Source organism: Schistocerca cancellata, chromosome 5 (genome assembly GCF_023864275.1).
Source record: "Schistocerca cancellata isolate TAMUIC-IGC-003103 chromosome 5, iqSchCanc2.1, whole genome shotgun sequence".
NCBI classification, from domain to species: Eukaryota; Metazoa; Arthropoda; class Insecta; order Orthoptera; family Acrididae; genus Schistocerca; species Schistocerca cancellata.
The window spans coordinates 486,608,978-486,631,196 of NC_064630.1; positions in this window are offsets into that span (position 1 = coordinate 486,608,978).

Below are 22,219 nucleotides of genomic sequence, written 5' to 3' on the forward strand. Positions count from 1 at the left end.
GTTGTCTTATCAAAATGGGACTTAAAATCTGATGTCATCAGTCCTCTAGAACTTAAAACTACTTAAACCTAACTAACCTAAGGACATCACGCAGACCCATGCTCGAGGCAGGATTTGAAACTGCGACTGTAGCGGTCGCGCGGTTCCAGACTGAAGCGCCTAGAACCGCTCGTCCACTACGGCCGGCCTTGTTTTATCACCAGGCCTACATACTAAGGTAGTGCCACAAGAGTGTGTACCATCACTGCAGGAGCACATGTTACTGTGAACAAACAAAAATTTTTTGGTATGTAGCATTATTTTGTGAAGGTAATAATTGAAATTTTAGATATTTATAAATTGGGGTGACGAAGGATTAACAAAGGTGGAGATTATACCCTAGCCACAACTGTGTTATCGACGATGTTTGCCCTAATGGATACGCAGATTTCCAAGAGATGAAAATCCAAAAATCCATGCCGCAGCAGCGGAACTGTTACCATTTTGATTCACTCAGTGGCTAGACTTTTCTTTAAACACACATATCCAAACGGTTACAATTATTGTGATGATATATTTCCGTTCACTGTCGAATCTTCATCCATATAATATCGTGCGATTATCAGTTGACTCTGGTGGCAACTTGAGGCAGCTCTAGGTAAGGCGTACACACAGGAGTGTTGCCGGCATCGGCACACAGTAGGTAACAGAGCGGAGACTTCCCGAGTTTGTTTGCGGCGTCGGCCCGCCCGCGGCTGCGGGTGACTAATGCTCTTATACGTACTTTGCAGCGAGGAGTCCATACTTTCTCATCACGTAAGTTTGGCGCTAAGTTCCGCATTACTGCTTTCGTTTGCAAATGAGCCCTGGCGAGAAGTTAATGGGGTAGAGGAGGGGTTCTTCGAGCTGCGGTCCTTTTGAGAGAGCGAGGTTACAACTCCACCGAGACTGAAATGAATACATAGCATCCCGCCGTATATTATTCTTCGAGTATGAATCTGAGGGTTATTAGCAAAAATTATAAAAAAATCCGTGTGTATTGCGGTTAACGACTCCAAAGGGAAGGCAGTTAACATTGTCGAGAGAATGTTTCCAGAGACTCTTCAAAACAAGCAAGAGGAACATAAAAATACAGCATAAGCTTTAAAGAAACCAAATGACATTAAGATACAATTATAGAAGAAAGCAAAACGTAGAAAGAGGAAAGATTTGAAATATTATCTGGGTCACTATCGGAACATTATAGTTGTCGTACACAGGGGTAAGCGGGTCGAAGGCTTCCATCCAGTCACTCACTGATCATTCTGGCCTGGCAACGGAAGACAGCAAAACGAAAGCTGAAATTTAGAATTTAGAATTTGAGAAATCTTTCACGCTTGAGTATCGTACAAACATACCTCCGTTTGAGTCTCATACAGATTCCCGTATGGAGGACATAGTGATAGACGTCCCTGGGGTTGTGAAGCAGCTGGTGGGTTGAAAATAAATAAATCGCCAGGTCCTGATGGGATTCCAATTCGGTTTTACAGAGAGTACTCTACTGCGTTGGCTCCTTACTTAGCTTGCATTTATCGCGAATCTCTTGCCCAACGTAAAGTCCCGAGCGACTGGCAAAAAGCGCAGGTGACGCCTGTATATAAGAAGGGTAGAAGGACGGATCCTCAAAATTACAGACCAATATCCTTAACATCGGTTTGTTCCAGGATTCTCGAACATATTCTCAGTTCGAATATAATGAATTTCCTTGAGAGAGAGAAGTTGCTGTCCATACATCATGGTTTTTGAAAGCATCGTTCCTGCGAAACGCAACTCGCCCTTTTTTCACATGATATCTTGCGAACCATGGATGAAGGGTATCAGACGGATGCCATATTCCTTGACTTCCGGAAAGCGCTTGACTCGGTGCCCCACTGCAGACTCCTAACTAAGGTACGAGCATATGGGACTGGTTCCCAAATATGTGAGTGGTTCGAAGACTTCTTAAGTAATAGAACCCAGTACGTTGTCCTCGATGGTGTGTGTTCATCGGAGGTGAGGGTATCATCAGGAGTGCCCCAGGGAAGCTTGGTAGGTCCGCTGTTGTTTTCTATCTACATAAATGATCTTTCGGATAGGATGGATAGCAATGTGCGGCTGTTTGCTGATGATGCTGTGGTGTACGGGAAGGTATCGTCGTTGAGTGACTGTAGGAGGATACAAGATGACTTGGACAGGATTTGTGATTGGTGTAAAGAATGACAGCTAACTCTAAATATAGATAAATGTAAATTAATGCAGATGAATAGGAAAAAGAATCCCTTAATGTTTGAATACACCATTAGTAGTGTAGCGCTTGACACAGTCACGTCGATGAAATATTTTGGCGTAACATTGCAGAGCGATATGAAGTGGGACAAGCAAGTAATGACAGTTGTGGGGAAGGCGGATAGTCGTCTTCGGTTCATTGGTAGAATTTTGGGGAGATGTGGTTCATCTGTAAAGGAGACCGCTTATAAAACACTAATACGACCTATTCTTGAGTACTGCTCGAGCGTTTGGGATCCCTATCAGGTCGAATTGAGGGAGGACGTAGAAGGAATTCAGAGGCGGGCTGCTCGATTTGTTACTGGTAGGTTTGATCACGCAAGTGTTACGGAAATGCTTCAGGAACTCGGGTGGGAGTCTCTGGAGGAAAGGAGGCGTTCTTTTCGTGAATCGGTACTGAGGAAATTTAGAGAACCAGCATTTGAGGGTGACTGCAGTACAATTTTACTGCCGCCAACTTATATTTTGCGGAAAGACCACAAAGATAAGAGAGATTAGGGCTCGTACAGAGGCATATAGGGAGTCATTTTTCCCTCGTTCTGTTTGGGAGTGGAACAGGGAGACAAGATGTTAGTTGTGGTACGAGGTACCCTCCACCACGCACCGTATTGTGGATTGCGGAGTATGTATGTAGATGTAGATGTAGGGAAGGGATAGAAAAGGGTATTGATCTGGAACTCTTAGAGTTCATGTGTGTTGATAACACATTTTAATGTAGTCAGTTTCCAACGTTTCTACGAGGGCAGATTTTTTTCTAATGGGAACCGTAGTGAAAACCAAAAATGTTTTATCTACAACATTTAGCTACGCGGCCGGCCACGGTGGCCGAGCGGTTCTAGGCGCTTCAGTCCGGAACCGCGTGACTGCTACGGTCGCAGGTTCGAATCCTGCCTCGGGCATGGATGTGTGTGATTTCCTTAGGTTAGTTAGGTTTAAGTAGTTCTGAGTTCTAGGGGACTGATGACCTCCGATGTTAAGTCCCATAGTGCTCAGAGCCATTTAGCTACACGTTCCTGATCAAAACTAAACTGATTCGGAAAAGGCCTCCCCGGCTGACAGGCGTCGCTCGATACTGGTATGTTAGGCATGCGGCCAGCACACCGCTCTCCCTGCCATTGTCAGTTTTCGTGACCTGGCCTCACAAGATCCGAGTGCGCCTCGCCAACAGCGCTTGGCATTCCTGGACGGCCTTGCATGTAAGTGGTAGCCAAGCCCACAGCTCTTAACTTCGGTGATTTGACCGGACGGGGGGACGGGAACCGATGTTACCAGTGCAGCAATGCCGCTGGCACAATTGCCGATTATTTTCATACACAGTCATCGCTCCGACTTTTACATTCGTCACAGTATCGTACCAACTTTCCAGTACGCTCGTCATAGAAGCCAACCGCCTCTGATTTCCACCGATTCTCTACGCTGTTCAGTGGGCCAGTTCGCTTCAAAACCTAGTCATAATAGAAAAGTAGGTATAAAATCTAATAAAACCTTCTTTTTAGATTGTTTGTGTCGTTGATTAGGAATCCAATGTTGGGATTACAAAACCCAAATCGGTGGATGCAATCAGACGCATCAAAAAAATACAGTGTATTCGAATACAACTTCGAGTATAAAAGTACTGTGAGGTCGCTGGTAACGAATTAGAAGTTCGAAGTTATCATAGTGAAAAGTTTTATTCGATGTTTCACATTTTTCAAACGAAATTATACTCATTCTTCGCTTGTCTCATTGCATTCAGAAGGGTCGCTGTCGGGACACTGGGGGACAGATCGAAAAGCAGATCTTTCATCTCAGGTGGCTTCTGTTTAGTATTCAAAAGTGTGTGAATTCCTAAGTGACCAAACTTCTGAGGTCATCAGTCCCTAGACTTACACACTACTTAAACTAACTTATGCTAAGAACAACACATACACCCATGCCCGAGGGAGAACTCGAACTTCCGGCGGGAGGGGCCGCGCAGTCCGTGACATGGCCCATCGAACCACGCGGCCACTCCGTATGGCTCTTCTGTTCATCTTCTTCAATTTTCATTTCCTGGAATCTCGAGATGGAAGTATCCCAAAATGCCAGAAGACGATGGAATATGACATGCGTCGTTAACTCTGGTGCGTATTTGCGCGTAAAGTCTTCCCGTTAACTCCTGGTATCCTCATTCCGGGATTTCTGCGTGCCTTTAGATAGCTGACCATTCGGCAACGGAGCAGCTGCGATTACGACATATCTCTGCATGAAAACTATGTGGAGTGATGGCGGCATCTGGTATTATTCCAGAATATTGGGAGTCCAGTAAAGTTGGCACCTGCATATTTTTTTCAGAGTTCTTGATAGATATGTTTTAGTACCGGTCTTCACTGTACAAAATCCGAATAGTTCTGCAGCATTTCGCAAAAAAAAGAAAAAACGATATGAATGGGCGAAATTTTAATCTTGCAATAAAATTATTTGCCAACGTGCGAAGAAGAGTTGTGATCACAATTCCGAATAGTTCCCTGAAGAATTCTTCAGAGAACTCTAATGACTGTTTTTTGTGTGGCATAAGTGTAGAATAATAGTTTATAAGATAATTAAGATAATGAAGTACCCTATTCTACAGTGAGACACTGCCGCACGGTATTAAAACGATCATTCACTAAAAAAGGGCAAATATGTATACGCAAATACATTTCAACTCGTTAACTTTACTATTCAGCCAGCAGGAGAACCATTTACATAGGTGGAGCCACGCAGAGAAAATTTTGTAGCCAACGATTTCGGATCGGTAGTAGTTCAATTTTAAGTCTATAAGCGTCATAAAATCGGTTCATTCTGTCATAAAAATAGTTAAATTAACTTACGCTAAGGACAACACACACACCCATGCCCGAGTGAGGACTCGAACCTCCCGTGGGAGGGGCTGCGCAATTCGTGACATGGCGCCCCAAACAGCGCGGCAAACAATTGAAAAATGTGTCGTTTCCCGATTCACTGTTTACTGTCAACTGTCACGGCATGTATCATATCGACTTGAGACTGGAATGACATAGCAGTATTGGGAAAATATGCACCAGTACAATCTACACAAGATTTCGCGGGACTAAGGTTTGAATGCGCGCCTTTTTTCTTATATTCTGTCTAGGTTTTGAGGCTAGTTGGCCTACTGTGCGCTGGTCTGCAACTCGCTGTCTGTACCAAAACGCTGTCCTCATAGCCAGTGGTCCATGTTAGCAAAAAGACGAAAAGTGCAGGGAGCCATGTCTGGGCTGTATGGTGACTGATCAAACACTTCCCAACGAAAACGCAGCAGTAGCGTCTTTTGTTGCAGCTGCAGTGACTTCCTTCCACACTTTCCGTCACGCATGACAGTTACGTTATGTGGGCTGCATGACATCAGGCGAAACCCCTCAGCGTGAAGGAATCGAATGATAGCACGCACTTCACGCTTGGCGGGAGACACTGTTGTGCTCCGCATCTTTATTCGCTCGCTGTGTGCTCAGAACTGAAAAGTGTGACGTGACGCGATCGACGGTTACACCAGGGGCACTGTCCAACACATCTTAGTAACGCTTCATCGGATTTTCACCGTGGTTTTACTTTCTCAGCCGTTCAGATATTGAACAAAAAATATTCCTCCTACGAGTTTGAAAAACTTATACATTTGTTTGCCCTACCACTGATTTCATTTGTACTAAAGGCTGTTTGTGCTATTTTTTAACTATGTAATTCACGACAAATGTCCTTACAAACGAATGAGTGTGTAATAACGTTAATGTGTCCTCAGATTTATGTCCACCGTGATGTAGCCTAGAGAAACAAAATTTTACATATAGTATAGTTCTAACTTCTTAGGTGGTTATACTGACGGATGGACGTATCTTTTTGTTCTTTTTCGTTTACCTTTTTATAGCACTATGGTAAAACTGCTCCTAGTGACGTTTATAACCATCAGAAATTTTAAAAATTTACGACGTTGACGTGGCAACTGTTGATAAATACATAACATATTGAACTTACAAATCAAAGTTTATCGATATCTATACTTTGGTGATTGTTTGGAGTAACTAGGACGTCTTGCGTGTTTCCCGTAAATCAGTTGCAAGGACAGAGGTACAATCAATTAACATTACACGGGATTTTACGTTATACATATGTTATTAGAGTTACATGGGAGGGAGATATAAATGTGTATTGTTCTTTAAACCCTACGTCACAGCCGTTGAACACTGCAAATACAATCCCTGTAAGAGGTCTTTCATTCAGAAGTTTCTGAGTTATGCATGTTTTATTGTATTAGATATAAGCCAGATATCCATAGTGTGTTACCAACCTGCATTATGAATAGGCCTAGTTTTCAGCAATTGTTTTTTCGTTTATCGGTCCATTGACATCTTCACGTTGCTATATTTTCTTAATAATTAAAATCTGGAATGAAATATTCACTCTGCAGCTGAGAGGGCGCTGATATGAAACTTCCTGGTAGATTAAAACTGCGTGTCAGACAGAGACTCGATCTCGGGACCTTTGCCTTTCGCAGGGAAGTGCTCCAACCGACCGAGTTACCCAAGCACGACTCGGGCCGCTTCCTCACAGCTTTACTTTCGCCAGTTACCGAGTTTGAGTCTCGGTCCAGCACACAGTTTTAATCAGCCAGGAAGTTTCAGTTAAAATCTGAATTCCCACGTTACGCCTAATGTTCTTCAGTGATAGTATTTAATGTCACGCGATGTATGTATTGCTGTTGTTGTAGTCTCCAGTCCGAAAACCAGTTTGATGCATCTTTCTACGCTGTCCATCTCTGCATAACTACCGCAACATACATTTTTTATCGGCTTACTGTACCCTTATACGACTTTTAGCCCCCTCTCCCCACACTTCCTTTTACTACCAAACTGATCATTCCTCGACAGCTCAGTATGTGTCCCATCAACTGATCGCTCTTTTTAGTCCAATTGTAACAAATTTCTTTTCTCCCCAATTCGATTCAGTGCTGTGCTGGCGTATGTCTTCGCCTGCACACTAGTCGCCACTAGGAAACATTGTATAGCAGGCGCTGAAGTAGGAGCGCCTAGGACAAAAGAAGGCCAAGACACGCCCCCAGGCTACGCTCAAAAATGGCTCTGAGCACTACGGGACTAAACATCTGAGGTCATCAGTCCCCTAGAGCTTAGAACTTCTTAAACCTAACATCACATACATCCATTCCCGAGGCAGGATTCGAACCTGCGACCGTAGCGGTCGCGCGGTTCCGGACTGAAGCGCCTAGAACCGCTCGGCCACGACGGCCGGCCCTAGGCTACGCGCCAATATCGGCTCCTGGGCAGCATGCAATAGGCCGCCGTCGCCGTCCGACTTGCCTCAACCATAATCTCAGTACCTAAGTACGCCGCATCGGGACTCAGTTCGCATTGCACCTCAATACGTCGCACTGCGCTCTAGTCTTCCACAGTGATAAAAATGGAGCAAATGGCTCTGAGCACTATGGGACTTAACATCTATGGTCATTAGTCCCCTAGAATTTAGAACTACTTAAACCTAACTAACCTAAGGACAGCACACAACACCCAGCCTTCACGAGGCAGAGAAAATCCCTGACCCCGCCGGGAATCGAACCCGGGAACCCGGGCGTGGGAAGCGAGAACGCTACCGCACGACCACGAGATGCGGGCTCCACAGTGATATTCGTCGCCTCGAACCTTAGGCGACGAATATCACTGTGCACTGTGGAAGACTAGAGCACAGTAAGGGAACATTAGTGTTTGTATGTAGTTGTCATATTGGCATGGACAATATTCAAGAATTAGTACATGTTATTGATTGCTGTTAACCACAGAACTTTATATTAGACTTCATTGCTTCACTGCAGCTAATTACTCATTTGGTTCATGTAATAAAGTGTATTGTAACCACGTGCGCATTTTGTGTTGTAGTGAGAGGAAACCGGCCACTCTCCTATCATACCACGCTCTCCTCATCCATGCAGGAACCACAAAACATCACAAGAGGGCACGGCCGCAAGAAGTGGGTGCGAGTCTGATCAACAACTTTTGTTTGCTTGTCATGGGTTCTAGGTTGCTGCAGGTGAGCTGTCGCTACAGTGGTTCTATTTCCTCATCTGTTCTTGTTGTTGCGTGTATTACAGGAGGGGAACTGCAGAACTATGTCTCTTTGCACACTGCTCATCTATTTGTCTTTTCATATTTTGCTGTAATTGTTTCGAGTTAGAATATCTACTCCGCCCCCTCCACCCCCTGCCCCTGCTCCTAAGCCGCAGACTACTCCAGCTCTGGAACTAAATCAGATTTTTCAGTTTCAGACCCAGCAAATCGCCACATTGCCGTCTATTGTGTAGCATTGCTTTCCGCACAAGCTGCGTCGGCTGCCCAGCCGACCAACTAGCCGATCAACAAGTGCCACCAAACAAAATTCCACCGTTTCGGCACTTCGATGAAAAAGAAGAGGAATAACTCGAATATCTCACCCAGTTCCAGGCCCACACCAGTACGTGCTCTGTCAAACTCTCGGCGCAGTATCGTATCTCAAATTTCATCTTTATCTACGTCCTCTTCCATTTCCATAATATTGTCCTCAAGTAAATTACCGTTGTATAGGCCCTCTATATGCTAATTCCACCTTCTCACTTTCCCTTCTTTGCTTAAAACTGGGTTTCCATCAAAGCCCTTGATATTCATGCAAGTGGTTCTAGTTTCTCCAAAGGTCTCTTTAATTTTCCTGTAGGCAGTATCTATCTTACCCCTACTGATATAAGCCTCTACATCCTTACAGTTTTCCTCTAGCCATCCCTGCTTAGCCATTTTGCACTTCCTGTCGATCTCATTTTTGAGACGTTTGTATTCCTTTTTGCCTGCTTCATTTACTGCATTTTTATATTTTCTCTTTTCATCAATTAAATTCAATATTTCTTCTGTTACACAAGGATTTCTACCAGCCCTCCTCTTTTTACCTACTTGATACTGCTGCCTTCACTATTTCATCTCTCAAAGCTACCCATTCTTCTTCTACTGTATTTCCTTCCTCCGTTCTTGTCAGTATTTCCCTAATGCTCTGCCTGAAACTCTCTACAACCTCTGGTTCTTTCAGTTTATCGAGGTCTCCGCTCCTTAAATTCCCACCTTTTTGCAGTTTCTTCAGTTTTAATCTGCAGTTCATAACCAACAGATTTTGGCCAGAGTCCACATCTGCCCCTGGAAATGTCTTACAATTTAAAAACTGATTCCTAAACATCCGTCTTCCTATTATACAATCTATCTGAATTCCTCCAGTGTCTCCAGGCCTCTTCCATGTATACAACCTCTTTTCATGATTCTTGAACCAAGTGTTAGCTATGATTAAGTTATGCTCTGTGCGAAAGTCTAACAGACGGCTTCCTCTTTCATTTCTTACCCTCATTCCATATTCACCTACTATCTTTTCTTCTCTTTCTTTTCCTACTATCGAATTCCAGTTACCCGTGACTATTAGATTTTCGTCTCACTTCACTATCTGAATAATTTCTTTTATCTCACCGTACATCTCTTCGTCATCTGAGGAGCTAGTTGGCATGTAAACTTGTACTACTGTGGTAGGCGTGGGCTTCGTGTAGAGCGTTCACTATTGTGTTCGTAGTAGCATACCTGCACTCCTATTTTTCTATTCATTATTAAACCTACTCCTGCAGTACCCCTATTTGATTTCGTATTTATAACTCTGTATTCACCAGAACAGAAGTCTTGTACCTCTTGCCACCGAACTTCGCTAATTCCCTCTATAACTTAAACTTATCCATTTCCCTTCTTATATTTTCTAACCTACCTTCCCGATTAAGGGATCTGACATTCCACGCTCCGATCCGTAGAACGCCAGTTTTCTTTCTCCTGATAATGACGTCCTCGTGAGTAGTCCGCGCCCGGAGATGAGAATGGGGGACTATTTTACCTCCGAAATATTTTACCCAAGAGGACGCCATCATCATTTAGCTATACAGTAAAGCTGCTTGCCCTCGGGAAAAATTACGGGTGTAGTTTCCCCTTGCTTTCAGCCGTTCGCAGTACCAGCACAGCAAGGCCGTTACAAGGCCAGATCAGTCAATCATCCAGACTGTTGCGCCTGCAACTACTGAAAAGGCTGCTGCTCCTCTTCAGGAACCACACGTTTGTCTGCCTCCCAACAGATACTCCTCCGTTGTGTTTGCACCTACGGTACAGCTATCTGTATCGCCGAGGCAAGCAAGCCTTCCTACCAACGGCAAGGTCCATGGTTCGTGTGTGTGTGTGGGGGGGGGGGGGTGGATGTTCTTATATCTGTATACATATATTACCTTTTACAGCTGACTCATTGTTCGTGGTGCTTTTCACGAACTGACAGGAGGGAAAGGCAAGTAAATGGCTCTGAGCCCTATGGGACTTAACTTCTAAGGTCATCAGTCCCCTAGAACTTAGAACTACTTAAAGCTAACTAACCTAAGGACATCACAAACAGAGATGCCCGAGGCAGGATTCGAACCTGCGACCGTAGCGGTCACGCGGTTCCAGACTGTAGCGGAAAGGCAAGTAAAGGAAACGGTTGAGTCGCCCGTGGTGGCCGAGCGTTTCTAGGCGCTTCAGTCCGGCACCGCGCTGCTGCTACAGTCGCAGGTTCAAATCCTCCTTGGGCATGGATGTGTGTGCTGTCCTTAGGTTAGTTAGGTTTAAGTAGTTCTAAGCCTAGAGGACTGATGACCTGAGTTGTTAAGTCCCATAGTGCTCAGAGCCATTTGAACATTTTTTTTTTGAAACGGTTGAGAAAGAAATAAGAAGGAAATAACTACCTCCAGCCCCAGACTGGGGCTCTAACGCGATTGTTCTGCTTTTCTACAATGATTGCCTTAAATGCCTCGGCCATCCCGACATGCTTTCCGTCAGACACAAATTCACAAGTTGCCGCTCGCTGCCCCGCAACGACCCCCACCTATTGACCCCCTACTCGCAGATTTCTGATTCCCGCCCACAACCATGGCTGTATATCTCCACTAGGTTTTCATCAGGAAGTCGTCGTGCCCATATAATTATACAGTACACTGAAAAAAACAACCTGGTATACTAGCCTAGTATCGTGTAGCGCCCCCGCGAGAACTGAGAAGTACCGCAACACGACGTGGCATGGACTCGACTAATGTCTGAAGTAATCCCGGAGAGAATTTACACCATTAAACCTGCAGGACTGTCCATAAATCAGTAAGAAAACAAGGCGGTAGAGACCTTTCCTGAACAGCACGTAGCAAGGCGTCCCGGATATGCTCAGTAATGTTCATGTCTGCGGAGTTTGGTGTGTTTAAACTCATAAGTGTGTGCCTGGTGCCACTCTCTAGCAATTCTGGACATGTGGGGTGTCGCAGTGTCGCATTATTCTGCTGGAATTTCCCACGTCCGTCGGAATGCGCGATGGACATGAATGGATGCAGTTGATCAGACAGGATGCTTACGTACGTGCCACCTGTCAGACGCGTATCTAGACGTATCAGGGGTCTCATATCACTCCAACTGCACATGCCCTACAGCATTACAAAATGGTTCAAATGGCTCTGTGCACTATGAGTCTTAACATCGGAGGTCATCAGTCTCGCGCGGTTCCAGACTGAAGCGCTTAGAACCTCTCGTCCACAGCGGCCGGCCTCACAGCACTACAGAGCCTCCACCAGCTTGGACAATCTCTTGCTGACTTGAAGGGTCCATGGATTCATGAGGTTGTCTCCATACCAGTACCCGTCTATCCACTCAATACAATTTGAAACGATACTCGTTTCCAGTCATCGACAGACGAATATCGGTGTCGACGGACCAAATAAAATGGTTCAAATGGCTCTGAGCACTATGGGACTTAACTTCTGAGGTAATCAGTCCCCTAGAACTTAGAACTACTTAAACCTAACTAACATAAGGACAGCACACACATCCATACCCGAGGCAGGATTCGAACCTGCGACCGTAGCGGTCGCGCGGCTCTAGACTGCAGCGCCTAGAACAGCTCGGCCACCCCGGCCGGCGTCGACGCACCCAGGCGAGACATAAAGCTTTGTGTCGTGCAGTCATCAAGGGTATATCAGTGGGCCTTCGGCTCCGAAAGTCCGTATCGATGATGCTCTGATGAATGGTTCACACACTGACACTTGTTAATGGCCCAGCATTGAAATCTGCAGAAGTTTTCGGAAGGGTTGCACTTTCGTCACGTTGAACGGTTCTTTCCAGTTGCCGTTGGTCCCGTTCTTGCACGATCTTTTACCGGCCGCAGCGATGTTGGATTCCTGATATTACCGGCACGCTCGTGAAATGATCGTACGAGAAAATCTACACTTCATCGCTACCTTGGAGATGATATGTCCGATCGCTCATGTGACGACTGTAATACCACGTCCAAACTCATTTAAGTCTTGATAACCTGCCATTGTAGCAGCAGTAACCGATGTAACAACTGTGCCAGACACTTGTTGTCTTACATAGGCATTGCTGACCGCAGCGCCGTATTCTGCCTGTTTACATATCTCTGTATTTAAATACGCATGCCTGTACCAGTTTATTTGGCGCTGCAGTGTAGATATGAACTGTGTCTGCTCTGTCGGACTCATCCGACAGAACAGACTTCACTAATATCTATGACTTACTCACGATGAGATGTGATAACCAAGTACTTCCACTATCTCTGAGTGTCCTATCTGTGGGGCACCACCAGTGCAAGGACTCTCAACATCCCAGTTATTTACACCTACATTCCGCAATCCACCTTACGGTGCGATGCGGATGGTATCTCTGCTACCAATGTCATTTTTCCCCCTTCCCTCTTCAAAAATGGTTCAAATGGCTCTGAGCACTATAGGACTCAACTGCGGAGGTCATTAGTCCCCTAGAACTTAGAACTAGTTAAACCTAACTAACCTAAGGACATCACACACATCCATGCCCGAGGCAGGATTCGAACCTGCGACCGTAGCGGTCTCGCGGTTCCAGACTGCAGCGCCAGAACCGCGCGGCCACTTCGGCCGGCCTTCCCTCTTCCATTCGCTAATGATGTGTTCGAAGAGCGATTGTCGATAAACTACTGCATGAGCTCTGATTTCTCTGATTTTTTCATTGTGGTTATTTCGCAAGACACATGTGTCTGGAAGTAATATATTCCGCAACTATTCTTCGAACATACGCTCTTGGAATCTCAAAACATGGCCCTTCCTGTAACGGCTGCCACTAGAGTTTGTAGAGTTCGTTAGATATCTTCTCTGTATCTTCCTGCAATATACTTGATAAGGGCCATAGACTGATGAACAACAATGAACAGTCGTTCAAACGACTATTTTTAAGCCTCTTTTTTTCGTGTGTGAGTTATGCTTCCTTAAAAATCTTCCAGTGAATCTCATCCTAGCATCTGCTTTTCCTAAAACTGGTTTTTTGTGGCCATTCCACTTCAGATCACTCAGGACCGTAACTTCCAGTGATTTTTCATCAATGGCGTGTTCGAACAGTAATGGATGGATCTCTTCGCCTAATTAAGAGCAGTATCCTGCATTTATTTACGTTCAGGGCAACTAGAGTCCATAAACTAATCATCAATCACCCGCAGATCATTCAGCATTTCACTGCGGTAGACTTGCATTGCAACCTTCCTATGGACAACAGCATCGTCTGTAAATATCCTGTAACTGCTCCACTAAGTGAACTACACCTGTCGGTATAGACTAATCGCTTTGCGTCCACATATCCACCCTTCAACACCTGACTTGCCGCCAAGGGGAAAATAAACATTAATGGCTTGCTCCTGCCACACATACACGGAGGTACCAACCAACCTAAAGACATACGACTTGTTACTGCTATAATTATTAGTCAGCAAATGACATAAATACTGATATAATGTTGTCTAGCACACTGTCCTCAATCACCAATAGAAATATCTGATTTATATCCATTACATCCAGTATATTGTAAACAGTAGTGACCCTTGGGGCACTCCATAAATTTCCCTCTCATCTTTCTGTTTCATTCCATTAAGAATAATGTATTGAGTTTTATCTTTTATAAGTGAACGCAATCACAAATCTGGTCTGATGCTCGGTAAGCTCGTATTTTATTCATTAAACAACGGAGTGAGACTGTATCGAACATCTTCAGCAAGTCAAGGATCGTGGTATAAATCTTCGCGCCTTTGTCTGCACACTCTGTATCTCATGGACGAAGAGATCGAGATGCCTTTCGCAATATCTCTGTTTGTACGAGTTGAGAACTATTTTATTCACCATGGTGACAAGAACGCCCCATCCCTCCACCTTTATCTTTCACCTTTCACATGAGTGTGCGTCAGACTTATAGCAACAGAAATGCAAGAAAAATAATTATGACTGATTACTGTGAGAGAAGACATGTATGAATAACGTACTATTTGCGTTCGGCAGGAGTGCAGCATAATGTATCAGATTTTACTAAACAGGTGCGTACGTTGACGGAGAGAAAGGAGGGGAGGCTGAAATGTTCCTAGTTTTGGCTCCATCCAGCTGGAAATGAAAAGTGAATTTGGTATGGCATGAGATACGAATATCACACTGTATATGGATTTACCAAGTATTTTCTATTCTTATATCAATTTTTCATTACAGGTAGAATGTCTGATGATAGAGATAGATGCAAAGTTCACGTCTGTTGTGTTACGGTCGGTCGTGTCTGGATAAAGTTTGCAAATGGCTTTCTCACTGTGATTTGTTATACACTAAGGGAGAATTATCCTTACTATATTTATCTCTCGCAACCTGGGTGTCTCGTTCAAAGACAGTGTGTTTCGTCGTCGAAGACGACCCTGCAGTGAGCGATCCACATCACCAACAAATCCAGCGACGAATTATACGTCTATAAGATTGTTCTTGATGATCGGTGAATATACACGAAAACGATAGATCGGAACAATACTGCCGCAGACGTCAGGATGTTTTCAGTGAAGTGTGAGCTGTAATGTATGAACAGTGAACTTAAGAAGGGATGCGTTGAGTCATCTAGAGCTGTTTCGGCCCATTTTGAGGCTACTACTGGCTTTTAGACTAGATGAGTGACTTGAAGGTGAAACGTGCCTCCACGGTTAAGACCATGCAGTCAAGGACACGTTTGATACAATCATGGCCCCAGCGCCGGAATAAGTTACAGTTCCGGAAGTAGTCTAAAAAAGTCATGGCGATCATTTTCTGGGACAAAGAAGCTGTTCTGTTGATGGACTATTACCTCTCGGCTGCAACATGACCGCAGAGTATTACGCTAACCTCTTGACCAGCTGGAGAGGCAGTTAAGATGAAACGCCATGGGATGTGTACAAAATATTCATTTCGTTACAGAACAACACATCTTCGCACACGTCCCAAGTTGTGGTCTTGTACCTTAGGACTATCCCTGTATCTTAACCTTAGGTAACATTTGAAGGTTTGATGACACCACACACCAAACGTATTGCTGAGAGATGCTTTGGCCATCTATTACACGCTTCATTTTTGAATGAACTACTTACGAGTGTTTTAGAATGAACTATGAAAGGTACAACAACAATGTAGCAAGTACATCAGTCTGAGTGGGAGGGTGTGTATCGAATAAACCTCAGGAACCTTTTAGCAAACCATGGGAAAGTATGTTGTTGATGATTTATTAATCGAACACAAATGGACAAAGAGTGTTACATTAAAGACAATATTTCATATTCCTTCATGCGTTTCCGTTAACGGGTTCACTACACGTCTTGTTTTCTACCTCAAATATTGTGTTCAGATGCTGCTTACTACTGTATCGTTGGAGGAAATCTATGAACCAGCCTTATAGCTACCATCAGCAACTGAAGAGGGGCTAAGGTTGCAATTACAAACTGTTTCATATACCAACAAAATTCTTTCCCCTGGCGCAAATTTATTGCAGACTGACCGATTTCGGAATATTATAATTCAGTCTACAGACGCCACCTGTTGTAGACTTCCTCAGCAGAGGAAGAGCGCAGAAGACGATTCTAACGTGATATAGGTAACACAGCTATTCTATTTTAAACAACGATTGAAAACAGTATAAATTCTCTACCGATAAATTCAGCGCTACTCAGAAACTGGACCTGCCCGTAACAGAATAAATGTGCTAGAGATATGATGAACGCTTAATTTCCTTCGAAGCGTGATTGTAGATCACTGCTCACTGGCAGTTTAAACGTTCGGCATAAATTCTGTTGCTTTGTCGGACACAGGAACGACTCCGTAACTGGGCGCTCACAGCTAAAATACTGCCCACCGACGCTGACGTAGTTTCTCGTTCCGCCTCTAGATGGCAGGAGCGCCGCCGAATTAGGATACACGGCACGGAGCAGCGCTGGAGTAATTACATTTCTTTCCGTGCAAGGGGAGCCAGGTGTGAATTTGGCGTCACGTGGCAGATTAATGCCTGATGAATGTGTGTATTCCGCTCGCCGTCACCGGGAAAGAATACTGCAGCACCAAATTAATGGATCTGAAAAGGATCGACGAAGAGCGGATACGCTAAACGGGGAAAAGCCTCTAATCTTCAGGAGCAATTAATGTCGTAGATCACCTGGATAAGGATACGTGCCCCCCCGCAGCTGGGCTGCTGGCACTTCGCTGCTGGCACATCGCACATCGCTATTCTCCGGCAGCCTTGTTACATACAGCTCCCGTCTTGCTGCTGGCAAAACGCTTGTCTCTGTTCGCTAGAAGTATTTACCCTGCAGCTCTTCACGTCGCTAGCAAACGACATTACTTGCAGTGGTGTCAAACGTAAAACATGCTCCCCGCATCTACTGTGGTTCTGGGCAAGGAGAAAGAAGAGGAGGTATGGAGTGCATACTATGAAAGCAGAACGTCTCCATTACGGATACCTTTACCAGCGCTTACTTTTTTTTCTTTTTTTTTTTTTTTAAAAAAGTGCCCAGAGTGCTTTCTCAGAAAGTTAAGAATATCGCAATATCGCAACAAACATTCAAATATATTTAAAATTTAAATACAAATCCTCATGCACCCAAGGTTGCATTCCTTCATTCCGCTATTGACTACGCCTTATCAAAGCCCCTTTCCCCGATTTACAGAGTGAAACTGCTGTTCTAAAATCTATTGCCGTTAACAATTATATGATCAAAATTTAGTTCGTCGTATGATCGATAAGGAAACCTTTACAAAGTTTTCCACGTTACAGAGAAATACACCCGGTGCGAGCAAAGCCGAAAATAGGAAAACGAATTTCTCTCCCTTTCCTAGGAAACGTATCATACAGGTTAAAACGCTTATTAGCGAATAATTGCAAATGTAATGCAACCTTCCCCACTGCAAACAGCTCAAAGAAAAAGATTTTGCATACAGTTAACAATATCAATGATCCCTTTTCTAATTCTGGTGTTTGTAAAGTGATTTTTAATACTTGCCCCTGTTCCTATATAGGTCGACCAGGGAGGGCGATCAAAGTAAGATGTAAATAACAGTCACTAGGAAAGAACATTAACTCGTTATTAATCATTCCCCTAAAGACCTGGGAGAAACCGTAATTTTGTGTGAGGAGGAAGTTAAAGTGCAGAAATAAGACATGTGAAGAACTGGAAATTATTAAATAGGTATGGTAACATGTCAAATAATCAGCTGCGACTTGCGAGTCCATTTTTTTTTTTTTTGAAATTTTAAGCTGGTAGTTCAGACGGGTAATGTAATTACAGTTCGTTAGTGCCCTCCAACTGTCATTCATTCTCATCAAATTTATATTTTTCTCGTAAAATATTTTGTTTATTTCTATTTTTCCTTCTTTTTACCCTTATAATCCGTTTTTTAAAGCTTCCCCTCCTTCTCCCCTACCTCCCGTCTTCTCCCATTTTTCTACCTAAACATTTTCTTAGTCGCTATTGGATACAACGTGACGGTTGATATTGTACAGTTTATCTGCTTATTATGCATATATGTTTTCACGCAGGTACGTCACCTACAGATGAGTCCTATTTCGTACACTGCTGCAACTTTGTCCCATGGCAGCAACCACATACCGGCCGTTTCACAGCTTTTTAATTTCATGTGTATTTTAATGTACAGTATTTTACGCTTATCCCAGCTCTAGTGGGAAAGAGTTTTTACACTGAAATGAATACATCTAGCTGCATACAGGCATTGATATAAGTCGACGCGGACAGTTGAAAATGACTGCCCCGACCGGGACTCGAACCCGGGATCTCCTGCTTAATTTTTGATGGAAGCCGTTTGGTTACTTGACATGACCGTCTTTGCTCTGAAATTTGTCGTCGCCAGTACATAATTTTACGTCAAGTAATTTTTGTTTGTTATGTTTTTATCTAGTAGTTTTGTATGCCCTTTACGTCTTGATAATTCTTTTTAACTATAATGTAAAAAAATTCCTCAATAGTTCCAGGTACTTCTGAAGAAAGTAATTTCTATAGTTGTCGAAACCATGGTCAAGGGTTGTTCATAAACCTTTATACCTACAAGTGATTGATTTTCTCAAATGATTAATATTTTAAATATCATCTAACCAGAAATAGCTGAAGAGATGATTCTTACCAACATTGTTAATGCAGTCTCTGTGGAGGAGCGACTGGTACTTACTAAGGGTAATATTTCGTAAGCTTTTATTTACATCCGCTTTATATGCAACATATGTCACGTCTAGATTTTCACCCTGATAATAAAAAAAAGTTAGTAAGAGAGTTGGTACTAACTTCAAAAAATATTAGACCCAATTTTTTTCTGTTAGGTGACGTTGAAGTGAAGGGATTTTGAAAGCTACTATGGAAACAACAAATAACGATAAAAAGGTTCTGTGATAGTATTATTTTAATCGGTTCTAACTGCATTTCAAAAGTTAGTTAAAATGTAAAAAAAACTTTATTTAATGTCCTTTTGAAGACCAGTTCTGATGTGGGTCTGTCCGAAATTTACTTCAGTCCCGTATGCGCGACCGTAGTCCCTGTCAACAGTTATTTGGTGTGTCTCATCTGGGTGTGGTGAGTGTACACCAAAAGCTATAAAACGTTAGTGAGTTACGGCAAAATTGCTGGCTCCATGCTGAGTGCTAATGTTTAAATCAGTTGTCTAAGGATAAATATCTGTACACTTTTCGGTAGCTGCATCATTTCTTCTGTAATGACGAACTATAGATTCGCATACTCATTCGATAACAAGCTTCTGCGGCAGCGGAGCTGATCTTACATGTTTGTATATTTATATATTGTCCCGGCTAGTGGAGAACCATTCCCTGCCGTGTGGGTCGGGCATAAAACATCTTTGAATCACGTTGTGAATCTAATTGTGTGAACTAGCAGTTGAAAATTGATCTCGTTTTCTATTTCCAGAGATATTTCATACACTTTCAAGCATGACATATCCAAAGACAGTGATTTTATTTGTTACTCGAGAATAACGTAGCAATAGGGTTCCAGTCTATTTTTTCTAGTTTTTGTTCCCCAAATAATTTGATTTAGTTACCTTCGTAGTCAATATGCCTTAGTTAAATCCTATTATCTGTTTGTAACAGGTTGATCAGCTTTTCTCAATAACACTTGAATATTCACAGATATAATTGTCTATGTACTAGCTGATTTTTGGTATTTAGAAAACTCGGAGAAAGTCTCGTATATATTGTTTTATTGACACAATTCACTTCTTAAAGTAATGAGAGATGACATTAGGGAATCAATGAAGAAGGAGCTGATCCTAGTGTGTATCGTTTCGGTATAATAACAGTCAGTCCGTATCACATTCCTTCGCGTACCTGTCACCAAAGATATGATTTCCCATGAAAGTGTCCTTTACCATTAATATCTGATAAATTATAAATATGCCTCTGGCTTTACAATGTCTAAGCTTCTTAATTCTCACGACATGATATTAATTATAAGTTCGAGTTCTTTCAATGTCTGCTCAGCACAAATTTAGTCTTTTGACAGGCACTATATGTCACGTCTCGTTTATTAGCAGAACCACCTTGACAACGATCGGCAAGGATATTAGTATGATAAGGTCCAACTATTTTCTGTCCCAGTATCTCAAAATAATCTGTTATCCACCACTCCAATGTCTAATCCAGATATCAGAATGATATTTAATTAGGCTTATAATCCGTAACTTCCGACTATCACGGAAGACTGCGAACATGCACCATTGAAAACAAAGACACAAGAAAGCTAACAATGCTGCGCATTGGTTTATATATTATATTCAAAACAAAATGCAGCTCTGTTATGTCCTCCTTGGATTCCCTCTGTACTACTTTGCGTTACTTCCAAATACAACTACCGTTTTTTTGGCTCTTGGGTCATTTAGTATTACAAAATTTAATCTATGGAAATGGAAGAGGATGTAGATGAAGATGAAATGGGAGATACGATACTGCGTGAAGAGTTTGACAGAGCACTGAAAGACCTGAGTCAAAACAAGGCCCCCGGAGTAGACAACATTCCATTGGAACTACTGACGGCCTTGGGAGAGCCAGTCCTGACAAAACTCTACCATCTGGTGAGCAAGATGTATGAAACAGGCGAAATACCCTCAGACTTCAAGAAGAATATAATCATTCCAATCCCAAAGAAAGCAGGTGTTGACAGATGTGAAAATTACCGAACAATCAGTTTAATAAGCCACAGCTGCAAAATACTAACACGAATTCTTTACAGACGAATGGAAAAACTAGTAGAAGCCGACCTCGGGGAAGATCAGTTTGGATTCCGTAGAAATACTGGAACACGTGAGGCAATACTGACCTTACGACTTATCTTAGAAGAAAGATTAAGGAAAGGCAAACCTAGGTTTTTAGCATTTGTAGACTTAGAGAAAGCTTTTGACAATGTTGACTGGAATACTCTCTTTCAAATTCTGAAGGTGGCAGGGGTAAAATACAGGGAGCGAAAGGCTATTTACAATTTGTACAGAAAGCAGATGGCAGTTATAAGAGTCGAGGGGCATGAGAGGGAAGCAGCGGTTGGGAAGGGAGTGAGACAGGGTTGTAGCCTCTCCCCAATGTTATTCAATCTGTATATTGAGCAAGCAGTATAGGAAACAAAAGAAAAATTTGGAGTAGGTATTAAAATCCATGGAGAAGAAATAAAAACTTTGAGGTTCGCCGATGACATTGTAATTCTGTCAGAGACAGCAAAGGACTTGGAAGAGCAGTTGAACGGAATGGATGGTGTCTTGAAGGGAGGATATAAGATGAACATCAACAAAAGCAAAACGAGGATAATGGAATGTAGTCGAATTAAGTCGGGTGATGTTGAGGGTATTAGATTAGGAAATGAAACACTTAAAGTAGTAAAGGAGTTTTGCTATTTGGGGAGCAAAATAACTGATGATGGTCGAAGTAGAGAGGATATAAAATGTAGACTGGCAATGGCAAGGAAAGCGTTTCTGAAGAAGAGAAATTTGTTAACATCGAGTATAGATTTAAGTGTCAGGAAGTCATTTCTGAAAGTATTTGTATGGAGTGTAGCCATGTATGGAAGTGAAACATGGACGGTAAATAGTTTGGACAAGAAGAGAATAGAAGCTTTTGAAATGTGGTGCTACAGAAGAATGCTGAAGATTAGATGGGTAGATAACATAACTAATGAGGAAGTATTGAATAGGATTGGGGAGAAGAGAAGTTTGTGGCACAACTTGACCAGAAGAAGAGATCGGTTGGTAGGACATGTTCTGAGGCATCAAGGGATCACCAATTTAGTATTGGAAGGCAGCGTGGAGGGTAAAAATCGCAGGGGGGGACCAAGAGATGAATATACTAAGCAGATTCAGAAGGATGTAGGTTGCAGTAGGTACTGGGAGATGAAGAAGCTTGCACAGGATAGAGTAGCATGGAGAGCTGCATCAAACCAGTCTCAGGACTGAAGACAACAACAACAACAACATACGTTTCTGAATACCCACTCTCTAAAGAGCGGTTACAGTGTGCAAAACTCTAGGTCAAAAGTAAAAAAATGGTTCAAATGGCTC